Source organism: Bufo gargarizans, chromosome 11, assembly GCF_014858855.1.
Source record: "Bufo gargarizans isolate SCDJY-AF-19 chromosome 11, ASM1485885v1, whole genome shotgun sequence".
Taxonomy (NCBI): domain Eukaryota; kingdom Metazoa; phylum Chordata; class Amphibia; order Anura; family Bufonidae; genus Bufo; species Bufo gargarizans.
In genome coordinates this window covers 63,454,156-63,476,790 of record NC_058090.1, presented here as the reverse complement: position 1 = coordinate 63,476,790, position 22,635 = coordinate 63,454,156, and the positions used below count along the sequence as shown (strand labels likewise).

The 22,635-nt window shown below is 44.8% G+C and overlaps 1 pseudogene; it reads left to right on the top strand.

Moving 5' to 3' along the window:
- The first annotated feature begins 1,918 nt into the window (after positions 1-1,918).
- Positions 1,919-22,635, top strand: part of LOC122921288 — a 58,729-nt pseudogene continuing 38,012 nt past the window's right edge.

Genomic DNA, 22,635 nt, shown 5'->3' with positions numbered 1-22,635 from the left:
ATATTGGACAAGATAGAATCCCTCCCCGAAATAATCGGGCGTCCTGGAGGGTTGTCTAAACTTTTATGTATTTTGGACAATACATATATTAGAGAGCACCCGACAGGTTTAGGGAGGGTGATGAGGGACTGATGGTTCCCCTATCCTTCCCTAAGGTGGTCAGAGGGCCCATATATGGGATGTTCCTGGTGGATTATGTGGCAGATGGGGGAATGGAAGGGAACGGGTTAAACGGCAAGGTGGTGTGGCTAATAGAGGGAAGGGGAGGTGGCCTTTGTGGAGGATAAATACACCCTCCCCTGCTCCTGCCTCTTCCTCTGTTCGGTGAAGGAAGCTGGTCCCGCCCGCCCGCCCGCCCTGTGTTATGGTTTTTGATTTTACTGCCTGGTTGGTCATTTTGTGTTTCCCTTTTCGAGGTTCCTAGTGGTGCGGAATTAGGAAGTCACAGCTGGCGGCAATGTGGAGAACTGAAGCTTGATGGGAGATGATCTGGAGCACGTGCCCTCTGATGTTCAGGGGTTGGCACACGCACAGAAGGAGTGGTTCGAAAGAGGAGTTTATAATTGCCTGTATAATGTGAGCTGTGGCCGACAATCACCCAGTAAAAGAGAGTTATAAAGTTGAAGGTTGTCCGTGTCCTTTGTTATAGGATAAGTTGGGGAGGGGAAGGGTCCGAAGGTAGGTGTTATCCTAACCCCCCTTTTCCCTGAATACCAGCAGTCCAATGAGACAACAGGCGATTTGACAATCAGAAACTCTTTCAGCTGTTTGTCTATAATACCTTCCTTTTCAGCTTTTGTTAGTATCACCTCTATCCTCTTAGCAATGTCGAACTTGGGGTCCCTGTTCAGTAATTCATATGTATCACCAGTCTGTAATTGATGCTCTATCTCCTGAACATATTTGGCTGTGCCCATCACAGCAGAGTGACACGCTGAGATGGAGCGATGCTCCATCTTTGATATATAGCGCGGCGAGACCACAAGATAACTAAAGCTTATGGATTCCTGTGATCTGCTGTTTTCTTACCTTGAAAATTCATTGAGAACCAATGTGACATCAGATGAATGTCCTTTCTGCAAAAGCAACAGTCTTTTCTGTCTAAGATGTGTAATGAAGTGGAGGATACAAAACGTGCAAAATGGTATCGGGACGAACAGGATTAAAAGAGCAGACGAGTATATATATGGGAGGAGGCAAAGAATAATGCAAAGACATATCCAAAAAAGACCTATAAGAGGTTCCAGGAATCCAGGAGAGATACAAGGTGTCAGCAGGAGGAAAATGAGCCATCTACCAACAAAAGGGTTGATGTTCCTTTTTTAGGGGACAGTTGTCCCCCCACGGTAATCGCACAAGGAGGGGAGGATGTCGTCGTCATCGATCCCGGAAGAAACAAGCCACAACGTCCACAGAGATAAATGACTTCCAAAATGCAGAAAAAGAAATAAGTTCACATAACGCGGTGGTAAATATATCATCATATGAGTTGAATTTTATAGAGATGAAAGTGTTAAATAAGGGTTTGTCATTTTGTCCGCAGTCTAAGATGGATTGGTTCCAGTTGGAGCTGGACTTGAACTGCTTCTTCAGATCCTTGAAGTTGAGGGTGTGGTTCGACTCCAGCTCCTCTGGAACCATAGTAAGTGGTGTACCCTGCACACAGGGAAATCCACTGACTTTAAAAAAATTGATTTATATGCTAAAAGTGATTTTACACCTCTGATTAGTTCAAATGCTATGGAGTCCTTTATGGAGTGTGTTAAGAGGGATATCACGGACCTCAAGGATAGGTTACGTGGTACACCATTAACTAAACCAAATATCACTACTGAGGAAATGCGTGCGTTGGAGGGGTTGTCCAATAACCAACGATCTCACCATAAAACCTGCTGACAAGGGGGGTGGGATCGTGGTGATGGACACAGCCAAATACGTTCAAGAGATAGAGCGTCAATTACAGACTGGTGATACATATGAATTACTGAACAGGGACCCCAAGTTCGACATTGCTAAGAGGATAGAGGTGATACTAACAAAAGTTGAAAAGGAAGGTATTATAGACAAACAGCTGAAAGAGTTTCTGATTGTCAAATCGCCTGTTGTCTCATTGATATATGTATTGCCCAAAATACATAAAAGTTTAGACAACCCTCCAGGACACCCGATTATTTTGGGGAGGGATTCTATCCTGTCCAATATTGCTATATTTTTGGACAGAGCTTTGAGGGAATTTGCTATTGGGGCTAAATCATATGTCAGGGATATCAACAGTTAGAGTACCAGATGGTAGCATTTTGGCGTCATTTGATATAGTGTCCCTCTATACGTCCATAGATCATAGAGAGGGATTGCGAGCTGTGGGTAGGGCACTAGAAGGATCTACGTATTCTGTGCAGACCAAACATTTTCTTTTGGATCTTTTGGAACTTACACTAAGGTGCAATTATTTTGGGTTCCAGGACAGATTTTATCTGCAGCGGGTGGGCACAGCCATTGGCTCGAATGTCGCGCCCACTTATGCAAATATCTTTGTCCGTTCTTTTGAGGAGCGCCTTGTCCCACTATAGACATGTTCTTATGTGGTGTAGGTACATAGACGACGTGTTCCTCATCTGGACAGGAGCCCAGGATGCTCTGGTGGAGTTTCATTCGTTCCTTAATAGTATGGATGAGCATATCAAGTTCACATTGGTGGCATCCAGTGAAAAAGTACAATTTCTGGACACACAGGTATACATAAAGGATGGGCAGCTACATTCAGATTTGCATGTCAAGGAAACCACTAAAAATACTTTGCTACAATTTGCAAGTTGTCACCTGACTAGGATGATTAATTCGCTCCAATAGAGTCAGATGCTACGAGTTAAAAGGATTGTGGATGAGGAAGAACCTTTAAATAGAGCCTTGGAAAAAATGGGGGACTCCTTCCTGGAAAGGGGATATCCCACAGCATTAGCAAAGGGACACATTAATAAAGTAAAATAAATCCCTCATGAGGTGGTGAAAAAATCACGCCCTAAGCAAAGCTCCAATTGGATACCTTTTGTATCCACATACAATGAAGATAGCTCTAAGGTGGAACAAATCATCAGGAGACATTGGGGTATATTACAGAGTGGTTACCCTAATATGTCAGCTTTTAAAGAGGCCCCATTGATGTCCTATAGAAGGACGCGTAACATTAAAGATAGAGTGGTGAGGACTAGTGTTCCAGAACAAGCACACATACCACAGACTTTCTTTAAGACCAAAAATAACGGCAGTTATCCCTACCTCAATTGTGTAAATTGCAAACTGATGCAAAAAGGGAAGGAATTTGTACACCTAGTAACAGGAGAAAAATGTACAATTAGACATTACCTTACCTGTGATTCTTCATGGGTGATCTACGTCTTGTGGTGCCCCTGCAAGCTGCTGTATGTGGGGGAGACAACCACAGACGTAAAGACGCGTTTGAACAACCACAGATTCAGAAACATTTTAGTGAGTATAAACATAAAGAACAAGAACTGAGGAGTTTATGATACTTGATCATGTTGCCATGCCGAGGAGGGGGGAGATAGAGTGTCCCTCCTAAAGAAATGCGAACTTAGGTGGATACATCGTTTGGAAACACTTAAACCCAAAGGGTTAAATATCGAATTTAGGGTGACCTCTGGAATGATAAATTGAGGGATTCAGGAGGTGGCCCGCAATATGCCGCGACCCAGGCCTCTGGCGACATTAAAGTTAGTGTATATAATACTTATGATATAAGGATTGTGTTACTTTTTTCTTTTTTTTATTGAATTATCTTTATTTTATATCCAAAACATAAGAATTTAAATAACATGATGTTACACAAATACAATAAATATACACAAATTTACTCAACTTATCCATCATGAATACAAAATTAGTATCCAAAAGTAAAACCTATTTAATCCTCCTCCCCCATCCCACCACCCGCCCTCATTGTCTCGGAGCACATCCATGGCGAACAGGACCTTGTGACCATGTCAACCAAGTTCTATCCCATCTAATTTCTGACTCTTATTATAAATAGCAAGTTTCTCATATTTCTTCATCTCGATTGGGTTCAGGTCCGGTGACTGTGGAGGCCAGGTCATCTGGCGCAGCACCCCATCACTCTACTTAATGGTCAAATAGCCCTTACACAGCCTGGAGGTGTGTTTGGGGTCATTGTCCTGTTGAAAAATAAATGATGGTCCAACTAAACGCAAACCGGATGGAATAGCATGCCGCTGCAAGATGCTGTGGTAGCCATGCTGGTTCAGTATGCCTTCAATTTTGAATAAATTCCCAACAGTGTCACCAGCAAAGCACCCCCACACCATCACACCTCCTCCTCCATGCTTTACGGTGGGAACCAGGCATGTAGAGTCCATCCGTTCACCTTTCCTGCGTTGCACAAAGACACAGTGGTTGGAACCAAAGATCTCAAATTTGGACTCATCAGACCAAAGCACAGATTTCCACTGGTCTAATGTCCATTCCTTGTGTTCTTTAGCCCAAACAAGTCTCTTCTGCCTGTTGCCTGTCCTTAGCAGTGGTTTCCTAGCAGATATTCTACCACAAAGGGCTGATTCACACAGTCTCCTCTTAACAGTTGTTCTAGAGATGTGTCTGCTGCTAGAACTCTGTGTGGCATTGACCTGGTCTCTAATCTGAGCTGCTGTTAACCTGCGATTTCTGAGGCTGGTGACTCGGATGAACTTATCCTCCGCAGCAGAGGTGACTCTTGGTCTTCCTTTCCTGGGGCGGTCCGCATGTGAGCAAGTTTCTTTGTAGCGCTTGATGGTTTCTGTGACTGCACTTGGGGACACTTTCAAAGTTTTCCCAATTTTTCGGACTGACTGACCTTCATTTCTTAAAGTAATGATGGCCACTCGTTTTTCTTTACTTAGCTGCTTTTTTCTTGCCATAATACAAATTCTAACAGTCTATTCAGTAGGACTATAAGCTGTGTATCCACCTGACTTCTCCACAACACAACTGATGGTCCCAAATTTATAAGGCAAGAAATCCCACTTATTAAACCTGACAGGGCACACCTGTGAAGTGAAAACCATTTCAGGTGACTACCTCTTGAAGCTCATCAAGAGAATGCCAAGAGTGTGCAAAGCAGTAATCAAAGCAAAAGGTGGCTACTTTGAAGAACCTAGAATATGACATATTTTCAGTTGTTTCATACTTTTTTTTATAAGTATATAATTCCACATGTGTTAATTCATAGTTTTGATGCCTTCAGTGTGAATCTACAATTTTCATAGTCATGAAAATAAAGAAAACTCTTTGAATGAGAAGGTGTGTCCAAACTTTTGGTCTGTACTGTAATCATAAAAACCTATTTGTCTTTAGTGCACATAAAGGCGTGTTTAACCTGAAAATATTTATACTTATCTAATGTTTTAATATCTCTGTGCCCAAGTATATCCACTAGAGTCCTGATATTATTATTATTTATTATTAAAGCACCATTCATTCCATAGCGCTGTACATATGATAAGGGGTGCACATACATAATACAGACAATTGCACTAATCATAAACAAATGTCACCATTATGTATCATTTGCTCAACCCTAATTATTCCCTTCCTTTCCCAGAATTCAATGTCATCAATCTTATTAAATTCACTAAAGTGCACATTATACCATAAAGGGGTAAAAATAAATACATGCGTGATTTCCAAAATAACTTTAAGTGAGTTTCAGACAAGTTGCACAGAGTGTAATATGATACATTAGGATTGTGTTACTTAATTTTGGTATTTTTTATATTCTGCAGTTACTCATTGTGAGTTGTGGACACCTACAGGAGAGATTGCTTATCCAGGTTTTATTATTTTCAGTTACCTTATAATATTAGGCTACTTTCACACTAGCGTTCGGGCGGATCCGTTCAGAACGGATCCGCCCATAATAATGCAGACGGAGGCTCCGTTCAGTACGGATCCGTCTGCATTATTTTAGCAAAAAAAAGCTAAGTGTGAAAATAGCCTAGTACGGATCCGTCCAGACTTTCAATGTAAAGTCAATGGGGGACGGATCCGCTTGAAGATTGAGCCACATTGTGGCATCTTCAAACGGATCCGTCCCCATTGACTTACATTGAAAGTCTGGACGGATCCGTACGGATCCGCACGCCTCCGCACGGCCAGGCGGACACCCGAACGCTGCAAGCAGCGTTCAGCTGTCCGCCTGTCCGTGCGGAGGCGAGCGGAGCGGAGGCTGAACGCCGCCAGACTGATGCAGTCTGAGCGGATCCGCCTCCATTCAGACTGCATCAGGGCTGGACGGCTGCGTTCGGGTCCGCTCGTGAGCTCCTTCAAACGGAGCTCACGAACGGAATACCGAACGCTAGTGTGAAAGCAGCCTTAATCGTTACCATTATTACAGAGAGACTTTAATGTGTGAGTATATGGATGCAAGTGCCTATTTGCTAAATTTCACTGGGAAATATTCCGGGTGGGTGATATAGATAGTGATTAATATTATTTTTAGTCCTCAATAAAATATAGGTAACAATTACAATGATTTCATACCCTAGGCTTGTGTCTTTGCAAAGTAGTTACTGTTGTCTTCAGTGTAAGTAGCGCCTGGCTGCATAGATTTAATGTATATAGTGATGGATGTCATGGAGTTGCTACATGATGGGACACTGGCAATTGGCCAGATGTCAACATGAGGCGACTATAATGCCACTCTAATGATTCATCCTGTGGTATACAGAAATACACAGGGTGGGAGGCGGAGTCAAACATTCGCATGTTGCGATACTGACCCGCCCCGAGCGCCGGGTTCATGATGCACTACACCATGAGGGTAACGCAGGTGCAGTAAGCAGAGTGACACGCCAAGATGGAGCGATGCTCCATCTTTGATATAGCACGGCAAGAGCACAAGGTGATCTGCGGTTTTCTTACAGGTGTGAATTGTGATTGAGCAAGCAATGGATGGTTTAACTACTATCACTATTGGGTGAAGCACGATTGCACTTTACATGAAGCTCTGAGAAATTGAAGATAATCACGGATATGTGATGCACTTTACCTGAGAGCGTCATGAGAATGAATTGTCTGAATTGAGTTTTTATATGCACTCAGTGTAACTAATCAGGAAATTAGCACCGATTACTTCCTGCAATGTCTCTATATATGCATAATCACTTTATTATATGTTTCACTTGGCTTGATAATGGCTCTGTGAGAGAGCTGAAACGTTTAAATATATATATATTTAAATCTAACACTTCCCTCAACAATCCCCCTGTTGTCGGGAACACGATAATAAACGTTAGGGGGAAGGGTTGGGATGTATTTGCCTCCTCAACCGCACTCACTGTTGGTGACAGTTCAGGAAGGACTGAAGTATAATCTGCCCCTTAGGCACTTAGACGTCACTCATCGCGATCGACACCTCCGACCTGCCCTTCACCATAACCAGCCGCCTGTATCCACAGAATACACCGTCTTCTCTCTGGATCTTGGTCTGGAACCTTCTTGGTATCTTTCGTTATGATCTTCAGGTATCAGCCACTCCCAATGTATTATAGGGAAATGGCTTCACCCTTGCAGTCTCTATGTAAATCCACGCAGCAACCCTGGACTGGCCTTCTTTCTTTCTGTCAGTGTTGCTCTTCTGGCATCAGCCACCCTCAATGTCAGTGCCAATATTCCGGCGTCAGTCACTCCCAATGATTCTGGAATGACTTTACCCTCTATATGTAGCACCTCCTTCTGGAGTGCGGTCAACCGTAGGCTGGTTTCTTTTCAACATAAGTATGACTTCCATCTTGATTGAAGAATAAGTTGTTGGGGAGGTTCTCCCATGGACATATACGTAAGTATTTACAAGGCAGGTCAGAAATTCTGGTAAGAGGTGATGTCATAATACCTAAATTCTAACTGCGGGAAAGAACACCGCACTACTAACATTCAGTCCAACCCTTACAAACGTCACCATTATTGGGGTTAATGTGGCAAATGAACTTGGTAAAGAAGGGGGCCTGTCCCTAGGGAATCTACTCTTCCCCATTCACACAAAAACAGGTCACATCCCTCCCAACATCACCAAATTAGATTTAGTGTGTGTACCCATAGAGACTCATGCAACCTGGTATATCTCTCTCTACACCTCCAAAGACACAGGGAGTTCACAGACCACTGTGTCAACAGGAAATGACTATAGGATGCAAATGTGTACAGCCAAATTATAACTCACTGCAGTGCGTTGGGCAAGTTTCCCTGGGTATAGGCTGTCACACATTTGTACCTAGAATGTCTATAGGTATACAATCGACAAATATATAAAATCAATATATGTACATAGAACTATGGGGTTTCAGGATTGCATAAGTTATACATCCTGAACCCTCATAGGAAACCAAGTAGAAAAACCTACAAGTGGTAGGCAATTAAAGAGTGCCGTGTTTGTGTGAGGGGAGGCGGGGCTTTAATTATTTAAACCTGGCTCTCCTGCCCCCACTTGTCGGTTCGAACACTTTCGAATCGGCTCGTGGGTTGGTGCCAGATAAGTGCTTGCGTCACTGGAGAATCGGGTGGTCGGCTGCGCCGGGCTCGTCGCTTCGGTGATTAGGTAGGCAGGGTGGCTGCACACCCGTCTCTCTATGTATAACATGGGGGGCTGCCGAGCGTGCTGGCGACTGCCCGTACTCCCGATCACTTCCGGCACCCCGCTCCAGGCACCCCGCTCCGCTCCAGGCCCCACGCCAAGCACCCCCGCTCCCACGTGCAGCGTCCCCCAGGCGGGAACCCCTGATCTGTGGCTCAGCAGCGACGGGTCACACGTCCTCCGCATACCCAGAGCAGTGGTCACGCCGGCCGTCGGCTCCTCAGCACAGCTCACTGGCTTGCTGCGCTCCAGCAGGCCCTGGCTTGATAGAGGGCAACACCTACAGGCCCATACTGGTACTGCAGTCCAGGTGCAGGGCTCCTTGCTCAGGCACAGTGGCTAGGTACTAAGGCAGGACAGGAAAGGAAAAAAAAAAATATATATATATATATATATATATATAATATATTTGGGATATGTTTTAAGGATCAAATATAAAGAGGGCTCCAAAGAGGGGGGCTGGCCACGTCACTTGGCGCACGCAGCCGGGCCGCCCGCAAGCCCATACGGCGAGTCAGGGGGTTGGTTACGGCGCAGTCGCAATAATCCAGTGGACAGCTAAGGAGCGGTGGCAGGAGTGAAGGGTCACCCAGCCACCGTGCGCTCACTCACATGTCTGTCCTTGTTTATTCAGGTCCACAGGCGGTTGGCTAACTTACGATACTGTGGGGTTTGTGGCTGTCATGGCCGCCAGGTGAGTCAGGGGTGGTGCAGGCGTGGGTCAACCCCCTCCTTTTCTCCTGCATAGGCTTGGGGGACGGGGGATGGTGGACTATTATGGCCAGGCCTCTGGCGCATCTCTTACAGGGTGGCGCCTACAGTTGTGGCCTTTGGTGGGGGGGAAAGAAGTAAAAAAAAATAAAAAATGGTATAGATAGGAAGGTTGCTTTGCCAGGTCTGTCACGACAACAGACTCCTTATAAAGCCCTGCCACGACTGCAGGCATCAGTCTGTCACGACTACAGACCCGCTCTAAAGCCCTGCCACGACTGCAGGCAACTGTCTGTCACGACTAGACCCGTTATAAAGCCCTGCCACAACTGCAGGCATCAGTCTGTCTCGACTACAGACCCGCTCTAAAGCCCTGCCACGACTGCAGGCACAAATCTGTTACGACTACAGACTCGTTATAAAGCCCTGCCACGACTGCAGGCACAAATCTGTTACGACTACAGACTCGTTATAAAGCCCTGCCACGACTGCAGGCATTAGTCTGTCACGACCACAGACTCGTTATAAAGCCCTGCCACGACTGCAGGCATTAGTCTGTCACGACCACAGACTCGTTATAAAGCCCTGCCACGACTGCAGGCATTAGTCTGTCACGACCACAGACTCGTTATAAAGCCCTGCCACGACTGCAGGCATTAGTCTCATGTCAACAGACTCGTGAGGTAATACTACCACGTCTACAGGCGATGGTCCGTTACCGCTACTCCCGATGTAGGGTCCCCTCACGACTACAGGGGCCAGTCGGTCACATCCACAGACTCGGTCGCACTCCCGTTGACTACAGGCACTGGGTGGGCATCTACAGGTAGTTGCGTCACGTCTACGCACGCGGGTCAGCCACGGCCTGGGGGGTCAGCCTTCACGGTCACAGGTAGGTCCGGTCAGGCCTCAGTCTCCCAGCGGGTTCCAGTCACAATAACCAGCACCTAGGTGGGGGCACTCCCGCACTGGCGCATAATGCCAGGGAGCTGTGCGGCTCCCCACGCGGCACACGATTCAAACCGGCGAGGGCCGGGGCTCGCGGTAAAGGAAGGGCTCCCTCTGATCCGGTGCACATTGCCAGGGAGCGGCGCTGCTCCCCACGCGGTACGAGTGTCCAGCCGGCGGTGGGTCGGCCCCTGGTTGAGGGGGGGGCTCCCCCGCACTGGTGCACTCTGCCAGGGAGCAGCGTGAGCTCCCCACACGGCTGGGGGTAAAGGTGCAGGACACCGTTTCCCCGCTTCTCATCTTCAATAAAGTCTGGCACGGGCCACCGTGCTGTTAGGTAGGCAGGGATCAGGGGAAGGAGTACTAGGCTCGGTCAGGGGGAGCAGATCATAGGCAGTCCTGCTGCCGGCCGTACATAAGGTTCCAAGGGGGTTATTTAGGCACAGGATGTTAGTTAGTCCGTGCAGGTGACCTGCGTTATACCATGCTCTTCATGCTCATACTCAGAGCTGTGCCCATACTGGAGCTGCGTAAGTGGTTTATAGTTTAAAAAAAATTAAAATAATTTCAAACCAAAATTTGAGTCTCTCACGCATGGCTTCTCCGTTTTAGGTTTACACATATGACTCCGCCGTTAGAGTCTCTCATGCATGGCTTCTCCGTTTTAGGTGTAAACGTATGACTCCACCATTAGAGTCTCTCACGCATGGCTTCTCTGTGTTAGGTTTACACATATGACTCCGCCATTAGAGTCTCTCACGCATGGCTTCTCCGGTTTAGGTTTACACATATGACTCCGCCGTCAGAGGCTCTCACGCATGGCTTCTCCGTTTTAGTTACACATATGACTCTGCCATCTGAGTCTCACGCATGGCTTCTCCATTTTAGTTTTACACATATGACTCCGCCATTAGAGTCTCTCACGCATAGCTCCGCCATTAGTCTATCGCGCATGGCTTCTCCGCTTTAGGTTTACACAGATGACTCCACCATTAGAGTCTCTCACGCACAACTTCTCCGTTTAGGTTTACACATATGACTCCGCCATTAGTCTCTCATGCATGGCTTCTCCGTTTAGGTTACACATATGACTCCGCCATTAGAGTCTCTCGCGCATGGCTTCTCAGTTTTAGGTTTACACATATGACTCTGCCATTAGAGTCTCACGCATGGCTTTCCACTTTTTCTTTCAGGTTTGTCCAGGGGCAGATCGGTTGCCAATGTCAATTCCTCACCAGGCCCAGCTGCGCTGGGACTAGTCTCTCATCTCACCATAGCTAACAGACTGATGGCCAATTCCTTGGCCAGTAATACTCTGAGGGCTTACAAGACAGCTTGGCGCCTGTTTCAGAAATATGAACACCTACCCGGCTGGCCTATCACTCACCTATTGGGCTTCGTCGGGTTTTTGCCACTCTCAATTAAACCTGTCCTATAGCACTGTTAACTATACCTGGCAGGTATTTAGCACATTCGGGTTTAGTTAATAGGTGCAGGGGTCGATCCTCTCTCGATCACAGGACATTCCTTTCACAGGGGCGCGGCAGCTGCGGCGTCCATGCATAAGGTACCTGTACATGTAATCAACCGGTTGGGTCGTTGGAGTTCCACGTGTTCCATGCGTTATATCCCGGATCCTTAATACAAAATGTCACTGGCTTTCCGAGTTTTGGTTTTGTAGTTTCTGTTATCAAAGTCTTTCAAAACTCCTATGCATGGTTCTTTTGGCCCCTTTAGGCTACCCTTCAATAAGCAGTTCCGGCATAACTCTGCTGCTTCTAGGTGGGGGGGGAGTATAGGCTTAGGTAGGGGACCCTCTCGTAATGAGCCGATCCGAGCACAAGTGGTAGGCAATTAACGAGTGCCGTGTTTGTGTGAGGGGAGGCGGGGCTTTAATTATTTAAACCTGGCTCTCCTGCCCCCACTTGTCGGTTCGAACGCTTTAGACCCACCCAGAAGCCCTCCCTTATTCTCAGGACTCATCATTGGTGTGGCCCCCTTTAGGCTACCCTTCGATAAGCAGTTCCGGCATAACTCTGCTGCTTCTAGGTGGGGGGGGGGGCGGGAGTATAGGCTTAGGTAGGGGACCCTCTCGTAATGAGCCGATCCGAGCACAAATGAACAATATATATACAAATGTCCATGAGATCCCTGGCTTCAGGACTTTGTGAGCGTTATGTCCTGAGCCTCCTACAGTTAAGTTTGTGAAGTTCCTTCTGGTTCTGGTGTAACTGGTCAGCAAGTCCCTTGACTCTCCGATACACAGTCCCATATAGATGATGATGACCAGAACCAGAAGAACTTTCACTGGGTAAAACAAGAGATTGTAGCTGAATAAACTCTTCCACCCGAACATCTTCAAGTCTTTCTCCAGAGCATGAGATACAGTAATACTCCCGCTGGATTGTGGCGCAGTTCTCTGTCTCTTGCGCTTGACTGCCAAAATCCAGTGGGATCCTCTGGAGCCTCACAAGAGTGTCAGGGCCGATAGCTAGTCTCTTCTGTGACGTCATCTGGTTTTTTTTTCTGCTCCATATCAAACATACCTATGACAGAAAAAAATACCAGGTGCTCTTTGGGTATTTTTCCCCTCACGGTGCAGTTAATTGTCCTACACCAGCACCAATACCTTTGACCCATGAGCATTGAAAGGTATTGAGCTGCTATTCATCTCACAGGACTCCTCGTTATCCTAACACTGGTGTCTGAACACCATACCTTCAGAGGATCGCGTTCTCTGCTTCACATCCATCTGTACCAACAGATAAGGATGGCCACCTTACTAGGTTAGGATATCCGAGGGGAGCTGTGGACAAAACACCATCTTGTTATTGATGGCACTGTATCCCTGTCCACTCATGTGTACTCAGGCTGATTTCCCCCTGTCATCCTGTCTTGTGGAGGCCTGCAGAATCCATGGCATGCGTCATGCCCTGGCTTTTCAGGATTCCACAACATAAAAACACAGTCCACACTCCGCTGTCAATCATTCTGTGTCAAATCCCAATCAGAGCTGTGTTACCTCATTGGACTAGAATTAAGTGTGCAGAACAACATTACAGCAATGTTGTCTGTCCGCTCCAGTGCCCAGTATAACACAGCCCTACTGAAAACCTTGAGAAAAATAGCGCCATCTGTATCGATCAGAGACCTTGGTTGCTCATCGTGACATCCCACTTAACCGTGTTACAATGTTACCCGTACCGCAAACCAACTATTATCTCGATCCACAGTATAACATAGTTTTACTCAAAGGGGACACAATAATGAATCAAACACAGGAGCCTCTGGACTCACAGCAAGGAATATAAACTACAAAAATCATCAGGGTGAAACACATTCAAGGACTTTATAATATCATAAATGATATATATATATATTATTTTTTTTTTGTATTATAAATAAACTATTTAAAAAACAACAACACATTCATAGACAAGGACTACCATCATCAACATCAAGAAAACCATACAGATAACAAAAACACACAACATGGACATACACAGGGAACAAAAGGTGTAACAAATAGTAGAGGGGTGTCAAATGTTGCCTAGCTTGGCCATTCTGACCGATCAGCAGCTAGTGATGCCGCTGAGATGTAACTCCTTTATGGCCAAGCTGACTAGACCCCACTGCACAATTTGTTACCTGGCAATTTCTACCGGACATATTGCAATTATTTGCACAAGGGCAATTCCTTGCAGTGTGTCCTTTGTTCCCACACCTGAAACATCTGACTTGGTTTCCTGTCCTGTGTGTCTTATTTTTACCTGGTTTGCAGTGTTTCACTATATGCCCTAAGCCAGCACATGCAAAACATCTAATGTCTGCCTACACTGCAGCAGTGCTCCCTTCTCCTGAATTGTTCCATCCTCAGGGACGCACTCTTCATGGTAAAATCCCTGTTAGTCTGGACAAGTTTGGTCTGATGATTTGACCGGTCACAGACTACTCTCCCAAAATTTTGGGAGATTCTGGCCCTGACTTTGAGGAAAAAGAAAGGGCTGGAACCATCTTGGCAAAATTGGTGATGACCCGTTGCATGCCAGTCATTAACTGGGATCTTACAGCAACCTCATCCTTCAATTTAGCTACCGTAATGTCAGTAGATGCAGTCCGCTCCTTGAAGGCCTTGACCTCCGCATAAGACTGAGTCAACTTAGCCTCAATTTCCTCCTTCTGCCTCTGCAGTTCTACCAACTGTGACATTATCCTAGCCACATGTGCACCTCAGTCAATGGTAGACTGTACATTCTCTGATATTAATTATTGATATTTTGGATAATACCAATAATTAATATTCATAAATAGGCGTGAGTCATCTACTGATGACTCCGCCTATTTATACCTTAAATACTGAATACAATTTTCTCAATTGCCTTACTCTATACTGAACTACCTGCAGCTATTGCTGCAGCGCCTAATACAAGAAAAAGACTACACGCTGTGATTAAATAAAAGGTATTTATTAACAGACTACACGTCTACAGTATAATTATTGCTTATAATTATATATATCAATAGAATAGATATATATATATATATCTATATATATATATATATATATATATATATATATATATTACTATGTGCTGCTATAAATATAATCACACTATAACACAGCACTATATCATCATCCCCTGCACTGCAATATAGGGGTAAATACAGTGCAGGGGATGATGGCCATAAAGGAGTTAACCGAGAGTTGGACATCAGGGGTATTGGGGCTATTGCAGGGGGCCAGGATATGTTAAGTACATGGGCAGAATGGCAGGGGGCAGTGGGAATGCAGGAGTTAATGGCGGCAGGGACTGGTGGCAGTGGGAATGCAGGTGTTAATGGAGGCAGGGACTGGTGGCAGTGGGAATGCAGGGCACAGGGCAATGCAGGGGTTAATCATTGATGGTATAGGGGTTATGATGCTCAGCCAAGAATGTTCTGCAGGGCTGAACTTCCTCCTGCTCTGGCTGCTCGGGGCTCAACTCCTCTGGTCTGGGAGAGTCTTCCTGAGCCCTTTCACTTCTGGCTTAGAAGCTTGCTGGAGACAGGTGGTGGTCGGGACCCTCTAGCTCAGCGTATTGCTCCTGCGTTCTCTTCTACTGGGAGGTGGGTGTGAGGGTCGGGGGGGGGGGGGTCACTCCTTAGCACCGGCTGCACTCTCCTTTCTTCTCCTGAGCGCAGCACAGTGCTCTGCTTCTTCCGGGAAGGTGGTAGGGATCCTGACCTCCTGAACGCCGCACAGCCGGAGTATTTGAACCTGGCCTTGCTCGCTCCCATCTTCCCGTGACAGCCCGCGTTATATGACATCACCACGCCAGCCCGCGTATCCTGGAGCGCGCTTTCAGGCGGGGGGCATTCTTTGATCCGCCCACCTGTGAAGATAAAGCATACCTCTGGCGCTGTAATTACAGCACCGGAGGTAAGCAGCACACATGGGGCTCCGGCGCTGCCTGAAATGTTAGCAAAGGGCAGAGGATCTTTATTGATCCTCTGTCCTTTGAAGAGGCCGAAACTGGACATAATTATCCAGTTGTCGGTCTCTCCCTCCTGCAGGCACATTCTGGGAGGGGGGGGGGGGCATCCATGGGGGATCTTCTGGCCACATTTTAACCCTACATATACAGTGGGGCAAAAAAGTATTTAGTCAGTCACCAATTGTGCAAGTACTCCCACTTAAAAAGATGATAGAGGCTTATAATTTTCATCATAGGTACACTTCAACTATGAGAGACAGAATGGGGGGAAAGAGTACAGAAAATCACATTGTAGGATTTCTAATGAATTAAATGGTAAATTCCTCGGTAAAATAAGTATTTGGTCACCTACAAACAAGCAGGATTTCTGGCTCTCACAGACCTGCAACTTCTTTAAGAGGCTCCTCTAATCTCCACTCGTTACCTGTATTAATGGAACCTGATTGAACTTGTTAACAGTATAAAAAACACCTATCCTCAAACTCAAACAGTCACACTCCAAACTCCACTATGACCAAGACCAAAGAGCTGTCGAAAGACACAGAAACATGGCTGGGAAGGCTGAATCTGCAATATGCAAGCAGATTGGTGTGAATAAATCAACTGTGGGAGCAATTATTAGAAAATGGAAACATACAAGACCACTGATAATCTCCCTCGATCTGGGGCTCCATGCAAGATCTCACCCCATGGGGTAAAAATGATCACAAGAACGGTGAGCAAAAATCCCAGAACCACAAGGGGGACCTAGTGAATGACCTGCAGGGAAGTAACAAAGGCTACCATCAGTAACACACTATGCCGCCAGGGACTCAAATCCTGCAGTGCCAGACGTGTCCCCCTGTTTAAGCCAGTACATGTCCAGGCCTGTCTGAAGTTTGCTAGAGAGCATTTGGATGATCCAGAACAGGATTGGGAGAATGTCATATGGTCAGATGAAACCAAAGTAGAACTTTTTGGTAAAAACTCAACTCGTCGTGTTTAGAGGGAAAAGAATGCTGAGTTGCATCCAAAGAACACCATTCCTACTGTGAAGCATGGGGGTGGAAACATCATGCTTTGGGGCTGTTTTTCTGCAAAGAGACCAGGATGACAGATCCATGTAAAGAAAAGAATGAATGGGGCCATGTAGCGTGAGATTTTGAGTGAAAATCTCCTTCCATCAGTAAGGGCATTGAAGATAAAACGTGGCTGGGTCTTTCAGCATGACAATGATACCAAACACACCGCCCGGGCAACGAAGGAGTGGATTCGTAAGAAGCATTTTAAGGTCCTGGAGTGGCCTAGCCAGTCTCCAGATCTCAACCCCATAGAAAACCTTTGGAGGGAGTTGAAAGTCAGTGTTGCCCAGCGACAGCCCCAAAACATCACTGCTTTAGAGGAGATCTGCATGGAGGAATGGGCCAAAATACCAGCAACAGTGTGTGAAAACCTTGTGAAGACTTTAACCTATGTCATTGCCAACAAAGGGTATATAACAAAGTATTGAGATTAACTTTTGTTATTGACCAAATACTTATTTTCCACCATAATTTGCAAATAAATTCTTTAAAAATCATACAATGTGATTTTCTGGATTTTTTAAATCTTTTTCTTTTCATTATGTCTCTTATAGTTGAGGTATACCTAAATTACAGGCCTCTCTCATCTTTTTAAGTGGGAGAATGTGTACAATTGGTGGCTTACTAAATACTTTTTTGCCCCACTGTACATATATATTTATAGATGCTTGGGGCACATCCACAAACATACAGTTGCAAGAAAAAGTATGTGAACCCTTTGGAATTATATGGATTTCTGCACAAATTGGTCATAAAATGTGATCTGCTCTTCACCTAAGTCACAACAATAGACAATCATAGTCTGCTTAAACTAATAAACACACAAAGAATTAAATGTTACCATGTTTTTATTGAACACACCATGTAAATATTCACAGTGCAGGTGGAAAAAGTATGTGAACCCTTGGGTTTAATAACTGGTTGAACCTCCTAAGGCAGCAATAACTTCAACCAAACGTTTCCTGTAGTTGCAGATGAGACGTGCACAACGGTCAGGAGTAATTCTTGACCATTCCTCTTTACAGAATTCCTATGTTTCAGTTCAGCAATATTCTTGGGATATCTGGTGTGAATCGCTTTCTTGAGGTCATGCCACAGCATCTCAATCGGGTTGAGGTCAGAACTCGGACTGGGCCACTCCAGAAGGCGTATTTTCTTCTGTTTAAGCCATTCTGTTGTTGATTTACTTCTATGCTTTGGGTCGTTGTCCTGTTGCAACAGCCATCTTCTGTTGAGCTTCAGCTGGTGGACAGATGGCCTTAGGTTCTCCTGCAAAATGTCTTGATAAACTTGGGTATTCATCTTTCCTTCGATGATAGCAATCCGTCCAGGCCCTGACACAGTAAAGCAGCCCCAAACCATGATGCCCCGACCACCATACTTCACCGTTGGGATGAGGCTTTGATGTTGGTGTGCTGTGTCTCTTTTTCTCCACACATAGTGTTGTGTGTTTCTTCCAAACAACTTCACTTTGGATTTATCTATCCACAGATATCTTGCCAGTACTGCTGTGGAACATCCAGGTGCTCTTGTGCAAACTGTAAACATGCAGCAATGGGTTTTTTTGGACAGCAGTAGCTTCCTCTGTGGTATCCCCCCATGAAATCCATTCTTGTTTAGTGTTTTAAGTATCATAGATTCGCTAACAGGGATGTTAGCATATGCCAGCGACTTTTGTAAGTCTTTAGCTGACACTCTAGGATTCTTCTTCACCTCACTGAGCAGTCTACGCTGTGTTCTTGCAGTCATCTTCACAGGACGGCCACTCCTAGGGAGAGTAGCAGCAGTGCTGAACTTTCTCCATTTATAGACAATTTGTATTTTCGTGGACCGATGAACAGCAAGGCTTTTGGAGATACTTTTATAACCCTTTCCAGCTTTATGCAAGTCAACAATTCTTAATTGTAGGTCTTCTGAGAGCTCTTTTGTGAGAGGCATCATTCACATCAGGCAATGCTTCTTGTGAAAAGCAAACCCAGAACTGGTGTGAGTTTTTATAGGGCAGGGCAACTGTAACCAACACCTCCAATCTCATCATATTGATTGGACTCCAGTTTGCTGACACCTCACTCCAATTAGCTTTTGGAGATGTCATTAGTCTAGGGGTTCATATACTTTTTCCACCTGCACTGTGAATATTTACATGGTGTTTTCAATAGAAACATGGTAACATTTAATTCTTTGTGTGTTATTAAACAGAAAAAGAAGAACCCGCGCTGACTATGTTTCTATGTGGACCCTAGAGGCTTCCGTAGCTTCGGGTGTGACGTCACACTACAGGTTTCCAGGACAACGTACCTAACAACTGCTGCTCTGTGCGCGCGCAAGCTACCGGCCGGAGCTGCGAACGCAACACAGAACAAGCTGGAGATAGAACGGGACAAGAGAAGAGGATCATCAGTATCAACAACATTGAACTTTTCAGGAACGAACCGAGCGGAGCACATACAGACGTGGACAAAATTGTTGGTACCCTTTGGTCAATGAAAGAAAAAGTCACAATGGTCACAGAAATAACTTTAATCTGACAAAAGTAATAATAAATTAAAATTCTATAAATGTTAACCAATGAAAGTCAGACATTGTTTTTCAACCATGCTTCAACAGAATTATGTAAAAAAATAAACTCATGAAACAGGCATGGACAAAAATGATGGTACCCCTAGAAAACACAGAACATAATGTGACCAAAGGGACATGTTAATTCAAGGTGTGTCCACTAATTAGCATCACAGGTGTCTACAACCTTGTAATCAGCCATTGGGCCTATATATATGGCTCCAGGTAATCACTGTGTTGTTTGGTGATATGGTGTGTACCACATTCGACATGGACCAGAGGAAGCAAAGGAAAGAGCTGTCTCAAGAGATCAGAAAGAAAATTATAGACAAGCATGTTAAAGGTAAAGGCTATAAGACCATCTCCAAGCAACTAGATGTTCCTGTGAGTACAGTTGCACATATTATTCATAAGTTTAAGATCCATGGGACTGTAGCCAACCTCCCTGGACGTGGCCGCAGGAGGAAAATTGATGACAAATCTAAGAGACGGATAATCCGAATGGTAACAAAAGAGCCTAGAAAGACTTCTAAAGAGATTCAAGGTGAACTTCATGCTCAAGGAACATCAGTGTCAGATCGCACCATCCGTCGTTGTTTGAGCCAAAGTGGACTACATGGGAGACGACCAAGGAGGACACCATTGTTGAAAACGAATCATAAAAAAGCAAGACTGGAATATGCCAAACTACATGTTGACAAGCCACAAAGCTTCTGGGAGAATGTCCTGTGGACAGATGAGACAAAAATCGAAGTTTTTGCCAAGGCACATCAGCTGTATGTTCACAGACGAAAAAATGAAGCATATCAAGAAAAGAACACTGTCCCTACTGTGAAACATGGAGGAGGCTCTGTTATGTTCTGGGGCTGCTTTGCTGCGTCTGGCACAGGGTGTCTTGAATCTGTGCAGGGTACAATGAAATCTCAAGACTATCAAGGAATTCTAGAGAGAAATGTACTAGCCAGTGTCAGAAAGCTTGGTCTCAGTCGCAGGTCATGGGTCTTGCAACAGGACAATGACCCAAAACACACCGCTAAAAACACCCAAGAATGGCTAAGAGGAAAAAATTGGACTATTCTAAAGTGGCCTTCTATGAGCCCTGACCTCAATCCTATTGAGCATCTTTGGAAGGAGCTGAAACATGCAGTCTGGAAAAGGCACCCTTCAAACCGGACACAACTGGAGCAGTTTGCTCATGAGGAGTGGGCCAAAATACCTGCTGAGAGGTGCAGATGTCTCATTGACAGTTACAGGAAGCGTTTGATTGCAGTGATTGCCTCAAAAGGTTGCGCAACAAAATATTAAGTTAGGGGTACCATCATTTTTGTCCATGCCTGTTTCATGAGTTTATTTTTTTACATAATTCTGTTGAAGCATGGTTGAAAAACAATGTCTGACTTTCATTGGTTAACATTTATAGAATTTTAATTTATTATTACTTTTGTCAGATTAAAGTTATTTCTGTGACCATTGTGACTTTTTCTTTCATTGACCAAAGGGTACCAACAATTTTGTCCACGTCTGTAACAGTAAGTGCATAAGACTGCCACAATAGTCCGCCACAGCATTTTACCTTTTGCAATACTTATTATATGTACAGGATAAGCGCACCAATTGACTTAGAACTAATGGGAATAGAGCTACTATAATAGGTATTAGAGACTATATGGTACTACATACCACATTTAGTGTGAGATTACCAGCATACCTATAGGTAGAAACATAGTCAGCGCAGGTTCTTCTTTTTCTGTTTTTCAACACTAGGTCTCCTCCTATTTTGTGGGCTGTTTTTTGGCAATTAACCCCATAGCAGAACCCTGCAGCGACGGGGCTCACACATAAGTTTGTTTGTGTGAGCTCACCTCCACCCCACTTTACCCAGACGGCAGCGCGAGTGTTTATTTATCGTTTTTGTGTGTTATTAGTTTAAGCAGACTGTGATTGTCTATTGTTGTGACTTAGATGAAGATCAGATCACATTTTATGACCAATTTGTGCAGAAATCAATATCATTCTAAAGGGTTCACATACTTTTTCTTGCAACTGTATATAGAAACAAGAATTTGCTGCACACATACGATGTATGAGGACCATGTAACCCCCGAACAAAGTCCGGTCACCAATAACACGCTGTGGCGTGATGGTGGGTCCGCACACCAAAGTGTGTATGCAAAAACTACATGACACTACAACATATGGCTAAAAATAATAAAGATCAATTACCCATAATGGACTGTATGACTGAGGCTCTCAGTGTTCTACTGCTCCAACGCGCGTTTCGCCAACCCTCTGGCTTCGTCAGGCGGCTTAAACAAGTGATTTAAAAGTGGGTATTTATGTTAAAAAACGCAACTGAGGTCAATCCATGATGCATGTCCAGCAGGATTAGTTGGGCCGCGTCATCATAGCGCACCACCCGTTTCACCGCAGCTGACGCGGCGCGTGCTAACGTGACCTTTCGCGTCATCCCAATACTGGGTGACGCTAGGAGCAAGACAACGCCCACCTCGGTCGCTGGGGAGACGAACTATTCGGAGCACCACAGACACGCCCACACCAGCGCATGCGTGGAATGCGTACATCCCAGATACAAGAAAAAGAGGGGATGACAATGCTGCGGAGGCAAAGTGTACTGATCTACATTACAATCTGTCACAAAAGTGCAGGAAATAATAGTGATGCAACAAACAACTCATTATTGTAGTGGATATATTCTATATAAAAGTGTGTGCGCAGATATAACACACATATATATATATATATATATAAACATGATTGAGTCAATAGTGAATGTGTCATAAAACTATTATAACATATTTTCTGTTCCCAGAAATCACAGAAAATAAAGTGCCAAGTGCCTAGTCAGATAAATTCATATCTAATAATAATACCAATATGTAAAATATCAAATTAAGCCTGATTATCAAATTATTAAGTGCAACAGTTAATACATAGAAATGGTCCCAAGACCAAATCATCATGAGAGTAAAGTGACAAGTGCAGATAGAGGAGCAGGTTTTCCCACATGCAGCCGGATGTTTAAGGGGCGTATTGCATCTTGCTGGAAAGAGACATGACGTCAAAGGTGCTAAGAATAATAGAAACAAAGAAAAAAACTAATAAATAAGGTATACCCACACTCGATCTTTAACCAAAATTGAGAAAATGAAAATAAAAAAGCGCAATCATAGAAAGGACCTTAAACTAACTGCTTCATTTAATCTCAAGGGGGTCTCAGTTTTGA